Source organism: Garra rufa, chromosome 13, assembly GCF_049309525.1.
Source record: "Garra rufa chromosome 13, GarRuf1.0, whole genome shotgun sequence".
Classification (NCBI taxonomy): Eukaryota; Metazoa; Chordata; class Actinopteri; order Cypriniformes; family Cyprinidae; genus Garra; species Garra rufa.
In genome coordinates, this window is record NC_133373.1 from 36,660,243 (window position 1) to 36,678,353 (window position 18,111).

The 18,111-nt window shown below is 34.7% G+C and overlaps 1 pseudogene; it reads right to left on the minus strand.

The window, feature by feature from the left end:
• Positions 1-12,341: 12,341 nt before the first annotated feature.
• The window catches only part of LOC141283820 (protein lin-28 homolog A-like), a 35,051-nt pseudogene continuing 29,281 nt past the window's right edge, over positions 12,342-18,111 (minus strand).

The following is an 18,111-nucleotide window of genomic DNA, read 5'->3' on the forward strand; positions in this document are numbered from 1 at the left end:
CTTGACAACGCCTCAGTGTTGCCAAATTTAGCGGGTTTCCGCCCAACTACACGCATTTGATTTGCAGATTAACTGTTAAGTTTAACCATCATAGAGTAAAAGTTTATAATTAGTACATGTTTTTACGTTGCCGCACACACCTGACGCGAGCACGCGCAGAGAGAGAGAGAGAGAGGAGAGAGAGGCGCGCGGCGCGATTCACACAGATTGATTCCTCTTTAACTGCTATTTGAACGGAAACGTACATACCAAGTCATGTCTTAATACCCGTTTTGGTATTCTGTTTAACAGTCGTTTATGTCTTCAGTGAACCGAAACAGCTGAGAAAGAGATGCGTGCATTTGGCCTTAAAGAGACAGCGTCCTATAAATACCTGCAGTGAGAAACACTAGTTATTTTACAATTAATTATTAAATTTCCCCTCCTGAATACTAGTGTTATTGATTTTATTACTAACTTTATGTTGTATTCATTTACACTTGTCATTTGTGTAATTGTTCTTGTTTTGTTACTGAACTTTAGTTCAGATAGTAGTTTTTGCTGTGGATGAGAAGTAGCCTACCTAAAGTAAGCATTCAGTAATTAGGAAAAAACAAACTTTTTTTTTTTTTTTCTGATCCGAAAAATGATCCGATCCATGACTCAAAATCCGTGTTTGTTACACTGTTACATTGGCTTCAAAGTGTGTGAGAGCCTTGACTTTGTCATGGAATAGAAAATAATTTCTTCTTCTGGAATAGTGTTTTCTGTTGAATATTCCCAAGAATAATCAGTTAAATAAAATAATAATTTAAAATATCTTCATAGTTTTGTGCTAGACTTTTGCGGGACTTTCAATTTGGTCTTAAATTTTGTTTGAAAATGGTATTAAAAAGTCTTAAAATGTCTTAAATTTAACTTGGTCAAACCTGTAGACACCCTGACCAGTCCAAAGTTTTTGAACAGTAAGATTTTTAATGTTTTTTAAAAGTCTCTTCTGCTCACCAAGGCTGCATTTATTTGATCTAAAATACAGCAAAAGCAGTAATATTGTAAAGTATTTTTACTATTAAAAATAACTGCTTTATTCCTGTGATTCAAAGCTGAATTTTCAGCATCATTACTCCAGTCTTCAGTGTCACATTATCCTTCAGAAATCATTTTAATATGCTGATTTGTTTATTATTATTATTATTATTATTATTATTATCATCAATATTTAAAACATTTTAAAACAGTAAAACATTTTTTCAGGATTCTTTGATGAATAGAAATATCCAAAGATCATCTGAAATAAAAAGTTTTTGTAACATTATAAACTATACCATTCAAAAGCTTGGAATCAGTATCATTTTTATTTATTTATTTATTTATTGTGGAAAGAAATCATACTAATTAATACTTTTATTTAGCAAGGATGCTTTAAATTAATCAAAAGTGATGATAAAGACATTTATAATGTTACAGAAGATTTCTGCTGTTCTTCTGAACTTTCTATTCATCAACGAAACCTAAAAAAAGTATATTGTCTAGCTGTTTTCAAGATAACAATCATAATAATAAATGTTTTTAGAAGCAATTTAGAATATTGGAATGATTTCTGAAGGATCATGTGACTCGAGTAATGATGCTAAAAATTCAGCTTTGAAATCATAGGAATAAATTACATTTTAAATATATTATATATATTTATATATGTATATATAAAGCAGATATTTTAAATAGTGCAAATATTTCGAAATTGTACTGTCTTTGCTGTACTTTGGATCAAATAAATGCAGGCTTGGTGAACAGAAGAGGCTTCTTTAAAAAACATAAAAAATCTTACTGTTCAAAAATGTACATACAGCATATATTGCGAGTTAAAGTGATATACAAAATAATAACTTTTTTGTTGTTTAAAATAAATTAAAAATAGAAACACACTACTGTTCAAAATTTTGGGGTAAGTGAGATTTTTTTCTTTTTCTTTTTTAGGAAATTAATCTTTTTATTCACAAAGGATGCATTAACTTGATCAAAAGTGGCAGTAAAGATATTTATAATGTTAACAAATATTTACCTTTCAAATATATGTTTATTAAGATATTCATATAAAATATGAAGCAGCACAACTTTTTTTACATTGACAATGTTTCTAGAACAGCAAATCAGTACATTAGAATGATTTCTGAAGGATCATGTGACACTGAAGACTGGAGTAATGATGCTGAAAATTCAGCTTTGCATCAAAGGAATAAATTATATTTAAAAATATATTTAAATAGAAAACAGTTATAAATTTAAAAAAAGTTTACTGCATTTTTAATCCAATAAATATAGCCTTGGTGAGCATAAGAGACTTCTTTTAAAATATTTTGAATGAAAGTGCATATTAATTTTAGGTCTCTATTGTATTTGCACTATTGATTTTCTTTCACACAAATTCACATTAACAGCACAAATGTGCAGTTTTTGTCATTGCAACAAAGCACAATTAAATTCCATCTAAAATCATTAACTCATACCCATAGCAAACGAAGTAATCCCTACTAAGTGACAGGTTATTTTTGGCTAAATGCAATCCTGTCAACCATTCTGTCATCTTTTATGTTTGATTTTTATTTTATTTTTTTCCAGAAAATAGCATCTTGGATTTTAAACTCTAATTAATTAGCTTATGTCATAGACCAATTTCTTCATGAAAGATACCAGAGTTTCCCCATGTTTTCTTCTGAAATAACGACTTCAGTCGAGAACTTTTATGCAACATATTTAATGTTGATATAATAGGTTTAATATTAATCAAGTAAAACAGTTAAACATACTCAAAAGTCCTAAATTCACAGACAAAAAAGGCAAAATGCATATAAATGTGGTTACAATGAATGATATGCTCTTCAAATAATATCATAAGAGGCAATCAGTGCTTTAATGAAGTTAAAACTCATACATGACCGCCGCTCTGAATACATCTCGACAGCAGAACTGAGAACTAAAGTACGACACTGTTAAAAAATGAGGGTTAATATACCAAAGGACCCGCCGTCGCACCGCCGCGTCTCCCCCTCATATACAAGACATCACTGACTTCATGAGTCATAGTTTAAATACACACAGGGCATAAAACAAACCAGATATCACACATCTCTGAGAGACAAAGTTCAGCAGCCGCACGGCAGAGGTATGTGTCAAAATAAAATCAGACTCATCGGAACGTCATTCGATTGATTGTTAAGACTGCAGTGATTCATTAGGCGTTACAGACTGTTATGTTCATTAGTCCCGGGCTTTGGTCAGTTTCATACATTCAGTGCTAAAAGTGAGGCAAAATAAAACAAGCATTGCTTGATCAACAGCATTAAATCAGTAGTTATAACATCATATGGATATTTAATACTGCTGCCAAGTCCTTCTCTAGTACTGATGTTACAAATAAACACAACCGGAATGATATTATAGCAACTAATGCCCCACAATAATAACATAGTAAATAAAGGCACAAAACGCTAAACAATCTTTGCACTGAGCTGTCACGGAGAACATTTCGAGCGGGTTACGCCGGGCGAGTCTGTGTTAGAACCGTTACACATTCGTAAACTACTTGAGTTACTCTTTAAAAAAAAAAAAAAAAAAACTGAGAGAGAAACAAGCAGATGATTTCTATTTAACAACATAGAAATAAAATAACACGAGGTGTCCTATTTTCAGCAGAAGTGTTAGGAAACTCAAACTGACCCCAGACCAGCAGCTGGACCAGAGTGAGTTGAACAGGAGATGAAGAGAAGAGAAAATGAGGTAGACTTCTGTGTAAACATAAAGCAAATTATTACTTTTCTCAGACTAATAAAACAAACGAACGGAAATAGTGTGACTACGTGTAACCGAAGGAGGTAGTTCTAACGTACGAGAACGAGAGTCTTGAGTGAGTTTTGATGAGCAACAGTCGATAGGTTCGGTTAATGGTCAACGCTTCCCTACGGAATAACATCAAATACACTTATTTGGTTCGTTCCCTGAGAGAAGTTCATCCTGAGAAGAATTGTGGGTAGAAATGTACAAAAATACACTGTATAAATCTGCATGAGGTTTGGGATCTGAGTCTGTGCTATCGATGTCTGTTCATTTGGTCAGTTTTCTTTTCTCTCAGATTGTTTTTCTTCGTCTGTGCACTTGATTAAATAGGATGCGCGCACACATTCACACACACACATTCGCGCCTAACGCCGTCACACGTCTTATGCCTTCAAACTCAGCCGGTCTTTGGTATAAAGGTCTATACCAAAGTACAAACAGCCCTCCGATGAAACCACGGCTAGTTTGATTTGTCAAAAATCCAGCAGAGCCGACGGCCGGGAACAGTCATGTAAGCTCGCTTTCAATCTTTTACACATTCAGTATGGTCAGAGAGGCGTCGTCTTGTCTTTAGAGACCTCAAATGGAGGATGAGCGCCGGTTCAAGTCATAATGTGAGGCTGAAATCTCTGCCTGAGCGCACACACACATACATATACACACACACGTCTGCTCGTGGTATGGACATACAGAAACTTAAGACTGTTCAAAGCTTTAAATCGACAGAAGACGTTCATTTTTGATTGGTTCCCTGACGAATCTCATACACATGCCATATTTTACCTTAGAAAGTCAAAATAAAAAACAGGGTTCGTGCAGATACTGTATAATGAAATACCAGAACTTGCACTACTTTTTTGATTTTCAAGGACTTCAATCAGAGATCTCACTTCTTTCAAATTCGAAATATACTAATATAACAAAATGCCTCCGAAAATGTTCCGAAATCTTGACCTGAAACAAATGCGATACATTTGCGATACGGGCTCCAAAGTCCCAAACTGAATCAAATGATTTTTTTGAAGTTCTTATCTGAAGCAAAAGGTTTGCAAATGTGCTACGAAGTCCCGATATGAATCAAATGATTTGTGAACCCGCACTGAAGTCCCGATCTGAATCAAATGATCCGCAATCTGCACTCCGAAGTCCCGATCTGAATCAAATGATTCGCAATCTGCACTCCGAAGTCCCGATCTGAATCAAATGATTTGTGAACCCGCACTGAAGTCCCGATCTGAATCAAATGATTCGCAATCTGCACTCCGATGTCCCGATCTGAATCAAATGATTCGCAATCTGCACTCCGAAGTCCCGATCTGAATCAAATGATTCGCAATCTGCACTCCGAAGTCCCGATCTGAATCAAATGATTCGCAATCTGCACTCCGAAGTCCCGATCTGAATCAAATGATTTGTGAACCCGCACTGAAGTCCCGATCTGAATCAAATGATTCGCAATCTGCACTCCGATGTCCCGATCTGAATCAAATGATTCGCAATCTGCACTCCGAAGTCCCGATCTGAATCAAATGATTCGCAATCTGCACTCCGAAGTCCCGATCTGAATCAAATGATTTGTGAACCCGCACTGAAGTCCCGATCTGAATCAAATGATTCGCAATCTGCACTCCGAAGTCCCGATCTGAATCAAATGATTTGTGAACCCGCACTGAAGTCCCGATCTGAATCATATGATTCGCAATCTGCACTCCGAAGTCCCGATCTGAATCAAATGATTCGCAATCTGCACTCCGAAGTCCCGATCTGAATCATATGATTCGCAATCTGCACTCCTAAGTCCCGATCTGAATCAAATGATTCGCAATCTGCACTCCGAAGTCCCGATCTGAATCAAATGATTCGCAATCTGCACTCCGAAGTCCCGATCTGAATCATATGATTCGCAATCTGCACTCCTAAGTCCCGATCTGAATCAAATGATTCGCAATCTGCACTCCGAAGTCCCGATCTGAATCAAATGATTCGCAATCTGCACTCCGAAGTCCCGATCTGAATCATATGATTCGCAATCTGCACTCCTAAGTCCCGATCTGAATCAAATGATTCGCAATCTGCACTCCGAAGTCCCGATCTGAATCAAATGATTCGCAATCTGCACTCCGAAGTCCCGATCTGAATCAAATGATTCGCAATCTGCACTCCGAAGTCCCGATCTGAATCATATGATTCGCAATCTGCACTCCTAAGTCCCGATCTGAATCAAATGATTCGCAATCTGCACTCCGAAGTCCCGATCTGAATCAAATGATTCGCAATCTGCACTCCGAAGTCCCGATCTGAATCAAATGATCCGCAATCTGCACTCCGAAGTCCCGATCTGAATCAAATGATTCGCAATCTGCACTCCGAAGTCCCGATCTGAATCAAATGATTCGCAATCTGCACTCCGAAGTCCCGATCTGAATCATATGATTCGCAATCTGCACTCCTAAGTCCCGATCTGAATCAAATGATTCGCAATCTGCACTCCTAAGTCCCGATCTGAATCAGATGATTCGCAATCTGCACTCCGAAGTCCCGATCTGAATCAAATGATTCGCAATCTGCACTCCGAAGTCCCGATCTGAATCAAATGATTCGCAATCTGCACTCCTAAGTCCCGTTCTGAATCAAATGATTCGCAATCTGCACTCCGAAGTCCCGATCTGAATCAAATGATTCGCAATCTGCACTCCGAAGTCCCGATCTGAATCAAATGATTCACAATCTGCACTCCAAAGTCCCAATCTGAATCAAATGATTCACAATCTGCACTCCAGAGTTCCGATCTGAAGCAAAAGGTTTGCGAATCCGCTCCGAAGTCCCGATCTGAATCAAATGATTCGCGAACCCGCACTGAAGTCCTGATCTGAATCAAATGATTCACAATCTGCACTCCAAAGTCCCAATCTGAATCAAATGATTCACAATCTGCACTCCGAAGTCCCGATCTGAATCAAATGATTCACAAAAGGTTTGCGAATCCGCTCCGAAGTCCCGCTCTGAATCAAATGATTTGCAAACCTGCACCGAAGTCCTGATCTGAATCAAATGATTTGTGAACCCGCACTGAAGTCCCAATCTGAATCAAATGACTCGCGAACCCGCACCGAAGTCCCGATCTGAATCAAATAATTCATGATCCGTGCTCCGAAGTTCCATTTCTAATGCAAAATATTCGCAAACCCGCTGCAAAGTTCCGATCTGAATCAAATAATTTGCAAACCCGCACCAAAGTCCTGATCTGGATAATGATTCAACAGGAACACGAATCATTCAATTTGTGAAATGATTCACGAACCCGCTCCAAAGTCCTGACCTAAATCAAATGATTTGTGATTCGATTGGACCGTTTCAAAATATTCTCGATCTCCAAAGTCCAGAACTAAATAATGATTTGCAAACAACTATTTTAGATCAGGACTCGGAGAGTGGATTACAAACCCGTTCCGAATTCCTGATCTAAATCATTCTTAAATCATTACAAGCAATGTCAAAATTCTAAAATGAATGGCTTTTCTTTTTTTTTCGCTAGTGAAATATTGCTATTTTCAGTTTTCAGGCCTTAAATTTCAAAAAGTCAAATTCAAATAATTCAAGCACTTTAAACACCTTGTACGAACCCTGAAGAAATAGGATTTTATATATTGTAACAATATAGTCATGAAAAATAGGCATATTTTCACTTCAAATGGTCACCACCAAAAAATCTCATGTATTCACATTACTGTAATTCAATGTATTTTTTAATTACTGAAAAAGCAATGTATTACTCAAATCAGCACTACCATGAAGTATAAACACTTTAGAAATGTTATATTAAGTTTTATTTCAAATACTCACATTACAGTAATGAGAATAGAAGTGCTTAATTACAAAGAAAACAATGTTTTAAAATGGTCAAATATGCCTTTTTTCATTTCTCATTTAAAAATTTTGCTGGATTCTGAGGTAAAATATGACTCTGACATGTTTCATGAGATTCGTCCTCTCATTTCATCCAGATCAAGACAAAACGAGAGACGTCAAGGAGATGAAGCGCTGCCGTAACACTCTTTAAACCTTTTTGTGTTACTGGAAATCTTTTCTTAGATTTATAAAGCTCATCAGTACTTAAGGTCGACAGAATGAAAAGGGTCTGAAATTATTGCTGCCAGTCACTTCACTGGAGCTTTCAACGGCGTTAAGACGTTAAACAGCAAAACCTCCACAGCGTGGCATTCTGGGTAAACAATGCTTACTTTGTTCAAGTGCACTTTTGTTCAGTTTTTCACTGTTCAACAGATGATTGTAGCAGATTTGCTCTTAGCTTTCACATCTCCGCCAGCAGCTTTAAACAATCAGATCTATCTAAGGCTTCAGTTGATCTACATTCATTAGCTGAATGGAAAAAATAAAGGCAAAGTGATTTTTTTTTACTGGACCCTGTGACATAAAAATTTTGTATGGACTGCTTAAGGGTGCAACACCTTGTTTAGGAGTACATGAGCATGGCCTCAAAATGAATGGATATTGAACCATAAAACTCTGATCGTGAGTTCATAAAGGCAAGAATAGGCATTTAAAACAAACAAAAAATAAGCCAAACTGGATTTTAGTAAAGGTCTACAACGCCCAACAGCTGTCATTGACAGACAAAATATTAATCAATGAAAACAATGCTGCAGATGATAAACAGTTCTGGATCAAATCTACCTGTCAATCGATTAGACTTAAATGTTGCTGTAGAGTTGTTGGTGTAATGCTGTGTGTACATTATGTCGGAATTACCGTGATGACGAAATGACAAGAGAAAGAAATTCCACATCCGAACACGTAGCTCTTAAGAGTCTTTGTACTCAAAAAAATTTCTTTAGACTTACACAAGCGCTGTCTATTGTTATTGCCGTCTCAAGTAGATTGTTGTTGTTCTGTCTCAGTGTTGCCACCTTGTGGACAAGCTAGTTAGTGCAAAACAAATGCTTCTGGTTTATTAGAGTGTTTTCACAATGCGTCATCAATCGGCCATATTGGCAGCACTGAATGTAAACAATGCCACTGAACCAAAAAAAACTTGTATATTTTGCTGATTATTGCTGCTGGAAATGGTCAATTATTGTCATGTCAAACCAGGATTTCCAGGGCAAGAATCTTGACAACATTCATGTTTGTTCTTATCATTTTGGGTCAGAGAGGTGAACAACGTATTCAATGAAACATTAACCATGTAATCCATGCTGTTGTTTACAACAGAGTATCTCCAATATGGCCGCGCATCTGGGTACCCTGACCAAACTGTGACGCAAGTTCAAACCCTCTGTAGGGAAATATGGAGAAGAATAACAATGTGCAGTACAAACCAGTTTGTTCATAATTAAAATAATATGGAAAGACACCAATTTGCAATATCAAGCAGTAAAATAAGCGGTTTTGTACAGCTAAAAATAGCTGGACGTGGATGAAACCGGTAGCTTGACCTATAAAATTTAGAAATTGCAGTGTTCGCACTTATGGGAAAAATAAGGTGGGTAGGACTTTAGTCAGGGTAGATGCCATATTGAATTTCATTACAGTGCTGGATAGACTACAGTATCTTCACTGGTATGTACTGTTATAAAGGTACCAGATCGCAAACTTTTTAAAACTGTTCTGTACTGAAAGTTATTTGTAAATATTTTGTCAGCTAAACAATTGCCATGTTCTTAAACTCAAATACAAATCCACTATTTCTATCCCCCACAGCATTTTCATTCCTAGCACAAATGACATATGGTGCTACCCTGAAAAGGTCTATCAGTTGTTTCAGAAGAAACTTAAACCGTTTCCTCTGGCTAAAATACGAGCCCATAATCCATAATAATGCTTCCTCTGGTGAAAAAGTCCATCCAGATTATGCTGAAATCCAGCGAATACTTGTTTTATATTGTTTTCGCTTGTAAACGCTGTGCATATTCCTCTTCTGATTGAGACCAGATGACTTTTTCAGTAAAGGAAGTGTTATTATGGATTATGGAACAACAAACTACTTTACAACAAAACAATAGACAGCTGTGTTGATGATCAATTGTCGCAATAACCGTCAAAAACACTACAATAATTCACTACTACACAGTCTCAAACATATCTGAGAACGAAGAAATCGCTTTCAAGGCTACTGTCATTTATAAATAGTATGACACACTTGAACAACTATTCTAAAGACAGAGTCTCATCATTATGAAAGCCTATTTCTGCCACAGAATAACAAAATAAAGGTACTTTGTGACTTCTTATCTCACAATTCAAACTTTTTTCTCTCATTTCTGAGAAAATCTCACAATTCTGACTTTTTTCTTTCATTTCTGAGAAAATCTCACAATTTTGACTTTTTTTTCATTTCTAAGAAAATCTCACAATTTTGACTTTTTTCTTTCATTTCTAAGAAAATCTCACAATTTTGACTTTTTTCTCTCATTTCTGAGAAAATCTCACAATTCTGACTTTTTTCTCTCATTTCTGAGAAAATCTCACAATTTTTGACTTTTTTTCCTCATTTCTGAGAAAATCCCACAATTTTGAATTTTTTCTCAGATTTCTGAGAAAATCTCACAATTCTGACTTTTTTCTCTCATTTCTAAGAAAATCCCACAATTCTGACTTTTTCCTCATTTCTGGAAAAAAGCCAGATTTGTGAGATAAAAAGTAACAAATACCTTTTATTTTTTATCCCACGGTGAAAATAAGCTTTATCATTACGGTAATTCCGACACAGCGTTGAAAGCAGCATCACGTCATCCACGAGCTATTTGCTTTCAATGAAGCTGCACGGGATGCATGAGGGAGGATAGAGATCAAATCGAAACGGCATCAAAAAGAATCAACTTCATCTACCTATGTGCTCTATATAAATTACAATTTAACATTTATAATATTTCACCATATATTAATGCCTTAAATTACCACTGCGAGCTGTGGAACAGTCTGTGATAAAGCGAAAGACAGCTTCACACTGCAGCTAAACAATGGCAGCACGTTTAAATCAGTTAGTCAGTCCTCTCCGGCTGAAGGTAATGTAGCTCTTAGTCTTAAATTATTACAGTCTAAAATCTCATCTATCAGCACCTGATCCGAGAGCCGCATGTAAAAACCACCCACACGTGCATTAAAACTGATTCAGATTTCCTCTGTATCCCATAATAATGTTATTGATAAAATATAGTGAGCGTAACTATATCCACCTCCAGCCATAATAAATCTGTCCCGGGACCCGCGGGCCCTGATTGCGAGCAATTCATGCTCAAGAACAAGAAGTTTCTTGGTCATTATGTCTGAATCTTCTTTAAAGTTCATGTGAAATCAAACTTGATCATATTATATTTAATTTTCTTAATGCATGTTCCTGATCTTAAAGGAATAGTTCAGCCAAAAATTAAACTTTGCTGAGAATATACTCACCCTCAGTCCATAAAAGAACAGATTTGGAGAAAGTTAGCATTGCACATCACTTGCTCAGCAATGGATACATTGCAGTGAATGGGTGCCGTCAGAATGAGAGTCCAAACAGCTGATCACAATAATTCACAAGTAATCCACACGACGCCAGTCCATTAATTAACTAATTGTGAGTGAAGAAGTGTTTGTAAGAAACAAATCCATCATTAAGACGTTTTTAACTTCAAACTGTTGCATAAAAACTTTCTCAAGTGAATAAATCCATCCAGATTATGTCAAAATCCGCTGAATGCTTGTTTTATAAATAGTTTTGAACAGTTTTTGCTTGTAAACATTGCTTGATCTGTGCATATTTCTCTCCTTATTCAGACAAGAAGCGACTTTTTCACTGAAGGAAGTGTTATTATAGATTATGGACTTAACTTTACTTAAAAACATCTTAATTATGGATTTGTTTCTTAAAAACATGCATCTTTTCACTTCACAAGATGTTAACTGATGGAATAGAGTGGATTATTTGTGAATTATTGTGATGTTTTTATCAGCTGTTTGGACTCTCATTCTGACGGCACCCATTCACATCCATTGGTGAGCGAGTGATGTAATGCTACATTTCTCCAAAATCAGATTAAAAATCGTCCTCGGATGGTTCACCCAAAATTTTAGATTTTGGTTGAACTATTCCTTCAAAGAGAATGTTTTATCTTTGCATGTTATCATCAAGATAACATAACAACTTGGTTTTTCTTCTGAAACGAGTTCACACACATCACATATTGACATCTGTTCTTCATGTTTGAGTTTTAAAAACACTGGTTTATGTTTTTCTAATTTGCCTTGTAATTTTAGTACTTCAAACACACTTGCTTATTTACGCGCACACACACACACACACACACACACACACACACACACACACACACACACACACACACACACACACACACGACAGTTGCAGAGTTTGTTGTGATTGCTCAGTGAGAACACGCATGACCCCCATCGGCTGATACCATAGCTGCACGGGAAGGGAGGGAGGGTCTCCTCGGTGACCCGGCCATGTGAGGTAGATGATTTCGGGTCCGGGCTTCATCTGGATGAGGAACCTTTCAGGTTGCTTTTTAGTCCCGGCTTTTCCTCCAGCGCTGGGAGTGACTCCCCCGTTGAGATGCTTCCTCCGGTGAGGACGACGGGCCCTCGCGGGGCGACGAGCCGGATCGGCTTCCCTCTTCCTGGGACTGAGCGGAGGTGGAGGGGCGTTGGGGGTCCTGAGACGTGGAGGGGGACAGCGCCCTCTTGTGGGGACACTGGGCCACCATGTGCGTGACACTCTGACAGTAGTGACACTTCTTTGGCTGGGGTGGAAGGCCACACTCTTTAGCGTGGTGGTCCAGACCTCCACAGTTATAACACCTACAGATGGAGACAAAATGCTTGGTTATATTGTATCATTATAGAAATGATACTCCTAAACTGTACAAATTAAATGGGAGATATAACACTGTTTTTTCATGCACCTGTTAAGTTTGAGATTTTGGGCTTTTTGCTTTTTCCTAAAGTGTTTTTTCAGACTAGTGGAAAAAAAAAAAAAAAAAAGACACTGTTAAGTGTTTCTTTTATAGCACTTTATCTATTTGTGTCAATAGATTTCAATTACAATCTATATTTTTAAAGGCCGTTTTCTCAAAAAGAGTTTTTTTCTCCTGCACAGAGCGATAAATCTCCACTTCAGTAGCACTTACACACAACAAACTTTATATTTTTATTCCTGCCTATATCCTGAAGGTTTTTATAGAGGGATTTGTTCATATATGATTCCCTTGATTTTATACATTTTATTCCCCAAAAAATATAAAAAATATACTGTTTCCTGTCTGTTCTGAAATGAGATACCAAAATTCCCTCTGTAAAAACTTTTTAATAAAAACCTTTATTTTACCTAACTTTTAACCATTTTGTATAATTGTTATGAAATTAATATGCAAAAAATAGTATTGTTTGTAAAAACAAGCGTTTTAATGCAAAACTTTTTTTTTAATAAAAACCTTTATTTTACCCAACTTTCAACTTTCAAGATAATTTTTCCTTTAGTGATTGAGACCAGAAATTATGCATAAAGAAAACCTATTTTAAAACCATTAAAATAACACTAACTAGATTCAGAATGCAAACAAATTAACAATATAATGTATTTTTAATAATAAAGTATGTATGCATCATGTTTGTACTTGTTGCAATACGCTTGTTGTTATGTCACTGATAATATAGAGGAAAAGGTGTTTAATTATGAAATTCATATGCAAAAAATAGTATTGTTTGTAAAAACAAGCTTTTTAAAGAAAAACTTGTATTCTATGTCAGGGGTTTTCAAACCTGTCCTGGGGCCTCCCCTGCCCTGCACATTTTGCTTGTCTCTCTCATCTAATACACCTGATTCAAATCATCAGCTCATTAGTAGAGACTGCAAGACCTGAATTGGGTGTGCCTAATAAGGGAGACATACAAAATGTGCAGGGCAGGGGAGGCTCCAGGACAGGTTTGAAATCCCCTGTTCTATGTTATTTTCTTTTTAAGATGACCTGGACATGTTTTCTTGAGATTTCCTCAAACCCAGTGTTGGTCACTAGAGGGCAGTACAGGATAAGACTTACTCCAATACCAAACATCCTTTATAGAAACGCTCAAAAATTGCCAGTATATTTGTTGTCATAGAAAATTGGCACTGCAGTATTTAATAATCATTGTTTTAATCATACAGGAGTCATAAATACACCCATCCCAGTAATTCCTACATCAAAATGTAATGATAAAGAACATGATTCATAGCCACAACCAATACAAATAAGATGCAAGAATACGGTTTCCAGCTCTTTTGTAAGACATGAGGAAACTGAGTCACTGTGATTATGAGAAATTCTCTAGTAGTTAACAGGAACCTTGTATGTTACCATGGAGCCATCGGTTGCCAAGGAAATTCCGGTGCATGGAAACGAGAGAGTAGGAAATGACATTACAGCTCTAAATATAGAGAATCAGATCTCTCAGTGCCACTAATGTGTGTGTGTGTGTTTGTGTGTGTGTGTGTGTGTGTGTGTGTGTGTGTGTGTGTGTGTGTGTGTGTGTGTGTAAGAGAGAGAGAGAGAGATACATGATTACACTGTTCTCCAGAATACTTGATTCTGATTGGTCGATCACAACATTGACATCATATACAGTGCTCTTTTAATATTCAATGAATATATTAATTTTGGAGAAAAATTAAGATTAAAAATTTTACTATATATAGAAAAATAGTTATATATAGTTAAATATAAAATATCTATTATAGGTGAAACAATTTTAATTAAAAAATAATAATAATAAATCATAAAACTGAATGGAAATGGAAACTGAATGTTTTGGCAAAAATAAATCTAATTTCAAAAAATGTATTTAAAAAAACATGGGACAACTTGCCCCAACCTGCATTTATGAAGGTTCTAATTATTTTAATAGGTTACAATGTATTTTAAGGTGATGTTTTTATAGTGTAATTAGACAAATGAGAACTAAGTAATGTTACTTAACTACATATCCTAGAGGGTTAGAGCTGATTGACTGTAATTATGCATGATTTACTGTTATTACTATAGTAAGTACATGTGTAACTGTCATCTTAAAATAAAATAGGGTTTCAAACAGGTGCTTGAAACCAAGTATTTGGTTAAATTGGGTTTGACTTTATATTTGTCAGTATGTGCACTGACTATTTTCAGCCTGTAGATGGCGGAGTGGATTAACTACAGCATCACAGCTGCATTTGCTAGATATTAGATTAACAAACTTGAGAAAATAAAGCATCTAAAAACATAATAAAGATATTCAAGAAAAATGTAATGTTGCAATCTTTAAAAAAAAAACATATGCACACTATTTTGGCCATTTCATAAAAATCCGTAAATCTCAACAGCATCATTTTCCTTATTACACCCAGACTCTAGATACAAAGAAAGAATCATTAAACTACATTATTCGATATAAAAACTATTAACATGAAAATATTTATGAACCTAATGATTGCATTTGAGATGGTTATTACATGAGGACGTCCAGCTACAAAGCATCAGTATTCATTCAAAATACATAAAATAATTTTGTATTTCAACTGAAAAATGTGTTTTCTGAGGGATTTTAGTTAAATTTACGCCAAAAAAAATGACAGCATAATTTTCCTTTTGACATTCAGACTCCAGACACAAAGAAAGAACCATTAAATTAAACAATTAGTTTTCTATTAACTAAATAATTGCATTTAAGATGATTATTATTAGATCTTGAACTTTCAGCTACAAATCATCAGCATTTACCAATAATACATGCAGTTAACTGCCATAAAATCAGTTGTTCAAAGGTTTTTAGGAAAATTTACACTGTAAACCTCAACAGCATTATTTTCCTTATGACTTCCAGACTTTAGATACAAAGAAAGAACTGTTAAAATAAATTATTTCATATCTAAAGATTTATTAAACTCATGTATTTAAGATGATTATTAGACGAGCTTAAACATTTAGCTACAAATCATCAGTATTCACTCAAAACATACAATAAATTGACATAAAATCAGTTTTCTAGTTCAATTTACACCATAAAATGACACCATAGTTTTCCTTATGACATTCAGACTCGACATACAAAGAAAATTAGTTGAAAGAAAGAATTATGAATCGAAAGAGTTCTATTAACTCTATTTAAGATGATTTTTACATGATCTCGAAGTTTCAGCTACGAATCATCAGCATTTACTAAAAAATATGCAATTACCTGCCATAAAATCAGTTGTCCAAAGGTTTTTAGTTCAATTTACACCATAAAATGACAGCATAATTTTCCTTATGACATTCAGATTCTACATAAAAGAAAGAACCATTAAATTAAACAATTAGTTAAAATAAAGAATTATGAATCTGGAGTTCTGTTAACTGTATTTAAGACATGATACATGATTTTGAACTTTCAGCTACAAATCATCAACATTTACTAAAAATGCATGCGATATTTCTGTACTTCGGACAGCTGATTTTATGCCAGTTTATCAGTTGAAGGTTTTTAGTAATATACAATTAGATACAATTAAAGAACCATTCAATTAACAAATAGTTGAAATAAAAAATTGTGAGTCGAAAGATTTCTATTAACTTAATAACTTCAGGATGATAATTACATGATCTTGAACTTCCAGCTACAAATCATCAGCATTTACTAAAATTGCATGCAACAAACTGGCATAAAGTAAATTTTAGTAAAATGTACACTGTGAATCTCAACGGAATCATTTTCCTTACAACATCCAGAATCTAGATACAGAACTGTTAAACTAAAAAATTAGTCAAAATACATAACTATTAATCTAAACTAAAGATTTACTAAACTCATGTATTTAAGATGATTATTACATATCTTAAACTTTCAGCTACAAATCATCAGCCTTCACTGAAAATACATGCAATATTTACACTGTAAATCTCATGACTTCCAGACTCTAGATACATTCAATTAACAATTAGTTAAAATAAAAAATTGTGAGTCAAAAGATTTCTATTAACTTGAATAACTGTATTCAAGACAATAATTACATGATCTTGAACTTCCAGCTACAAATTCATCAGCATTAACTAAAAATACATGCAACAAACTGGCAAAAAATCATCTGTCTGAAGGCTTACACCTTAAATTTTCATCTCAACAGGATTATTTTCCTTACAACATCCAGACTCTAGATACAAAGGAGGAACTGGTAAACTAAACAATTAGTCAATACTGAAAACACATGCAATATGTCTGTACTTCAATTCATAAACTGGCATAAAGTTAGCTGTCTGAAGGCTTTTTGATAATATTTACACTGTAAATCTAGAACTATTAAACTAAAGTATATCTAAACTAAAGATTTATTAAACTCGTGATTTTAAGATGATTATTACATGATCTTAAACATTTAGCTACAAATCATCAGTATTCCCTCAAAATACATACAATAATTTCAACTCATAAATTGACATGAAATATGTTTTCTGAGGGTTTTTCATTCAATTTACACCATGAAATGACAGCATAATTTTCATTAACATCCAGATTCTAGATACAATTAAAGAACTATTAAATTAGTTGAAATAAAAAATTATAAATCTAAAGAGTTACATGATCTTGAACTTCCAGCTACAAAACATCAGCATTTACTAAAAATACATGCAATAAACTAGCATAAAATCATCTGTCTGAAGGCTCACACCTTAAATTTAAACCTTAAATCTTAACAGGATTATTTTCCTTACAACATCCAGACTCTAGATACAAAGGAGGAACTGGTAAACTGAACAATTAGTCAATACTGAAAACACATGCAATATGTCTGTACTTCAATTCATAAACTGGCATAAAGTTAGCTGTCTGAAGGCTTTTTGATAATATTTACACTGTAAATCTCAAAAGTATAACTCCCAGACTCTAGATACGAAGAAAGAACTATTAAACTAAATTATATCTAAACTTAGATTTATTAAACTCATAATTTTAAGATGATTATTACATGATCTTAAACATTTAGCTACAAATCATCAGTATTCGCTCGAAATACAACAATAATTTCAACTGATAAATTGACATAAAATGTTTTCTGAGTTTTTTTTTCGTTCAATTCACACCATGAAATGACAGCATAATTTTCCTTAACATCCAGATTCTAGATACAATTAAAGAACTGCTCATTTAGTTGAATTTTTTTTTTATAAAATATAAATATAAAATATTTATGAACCTAATGATTGCATTTGAGATGGTTATTACATGAGGACGTCCAGCTACAAAGCATCAGTATTCATTCAAAATACATGAAATAATTTTGTATTTGAA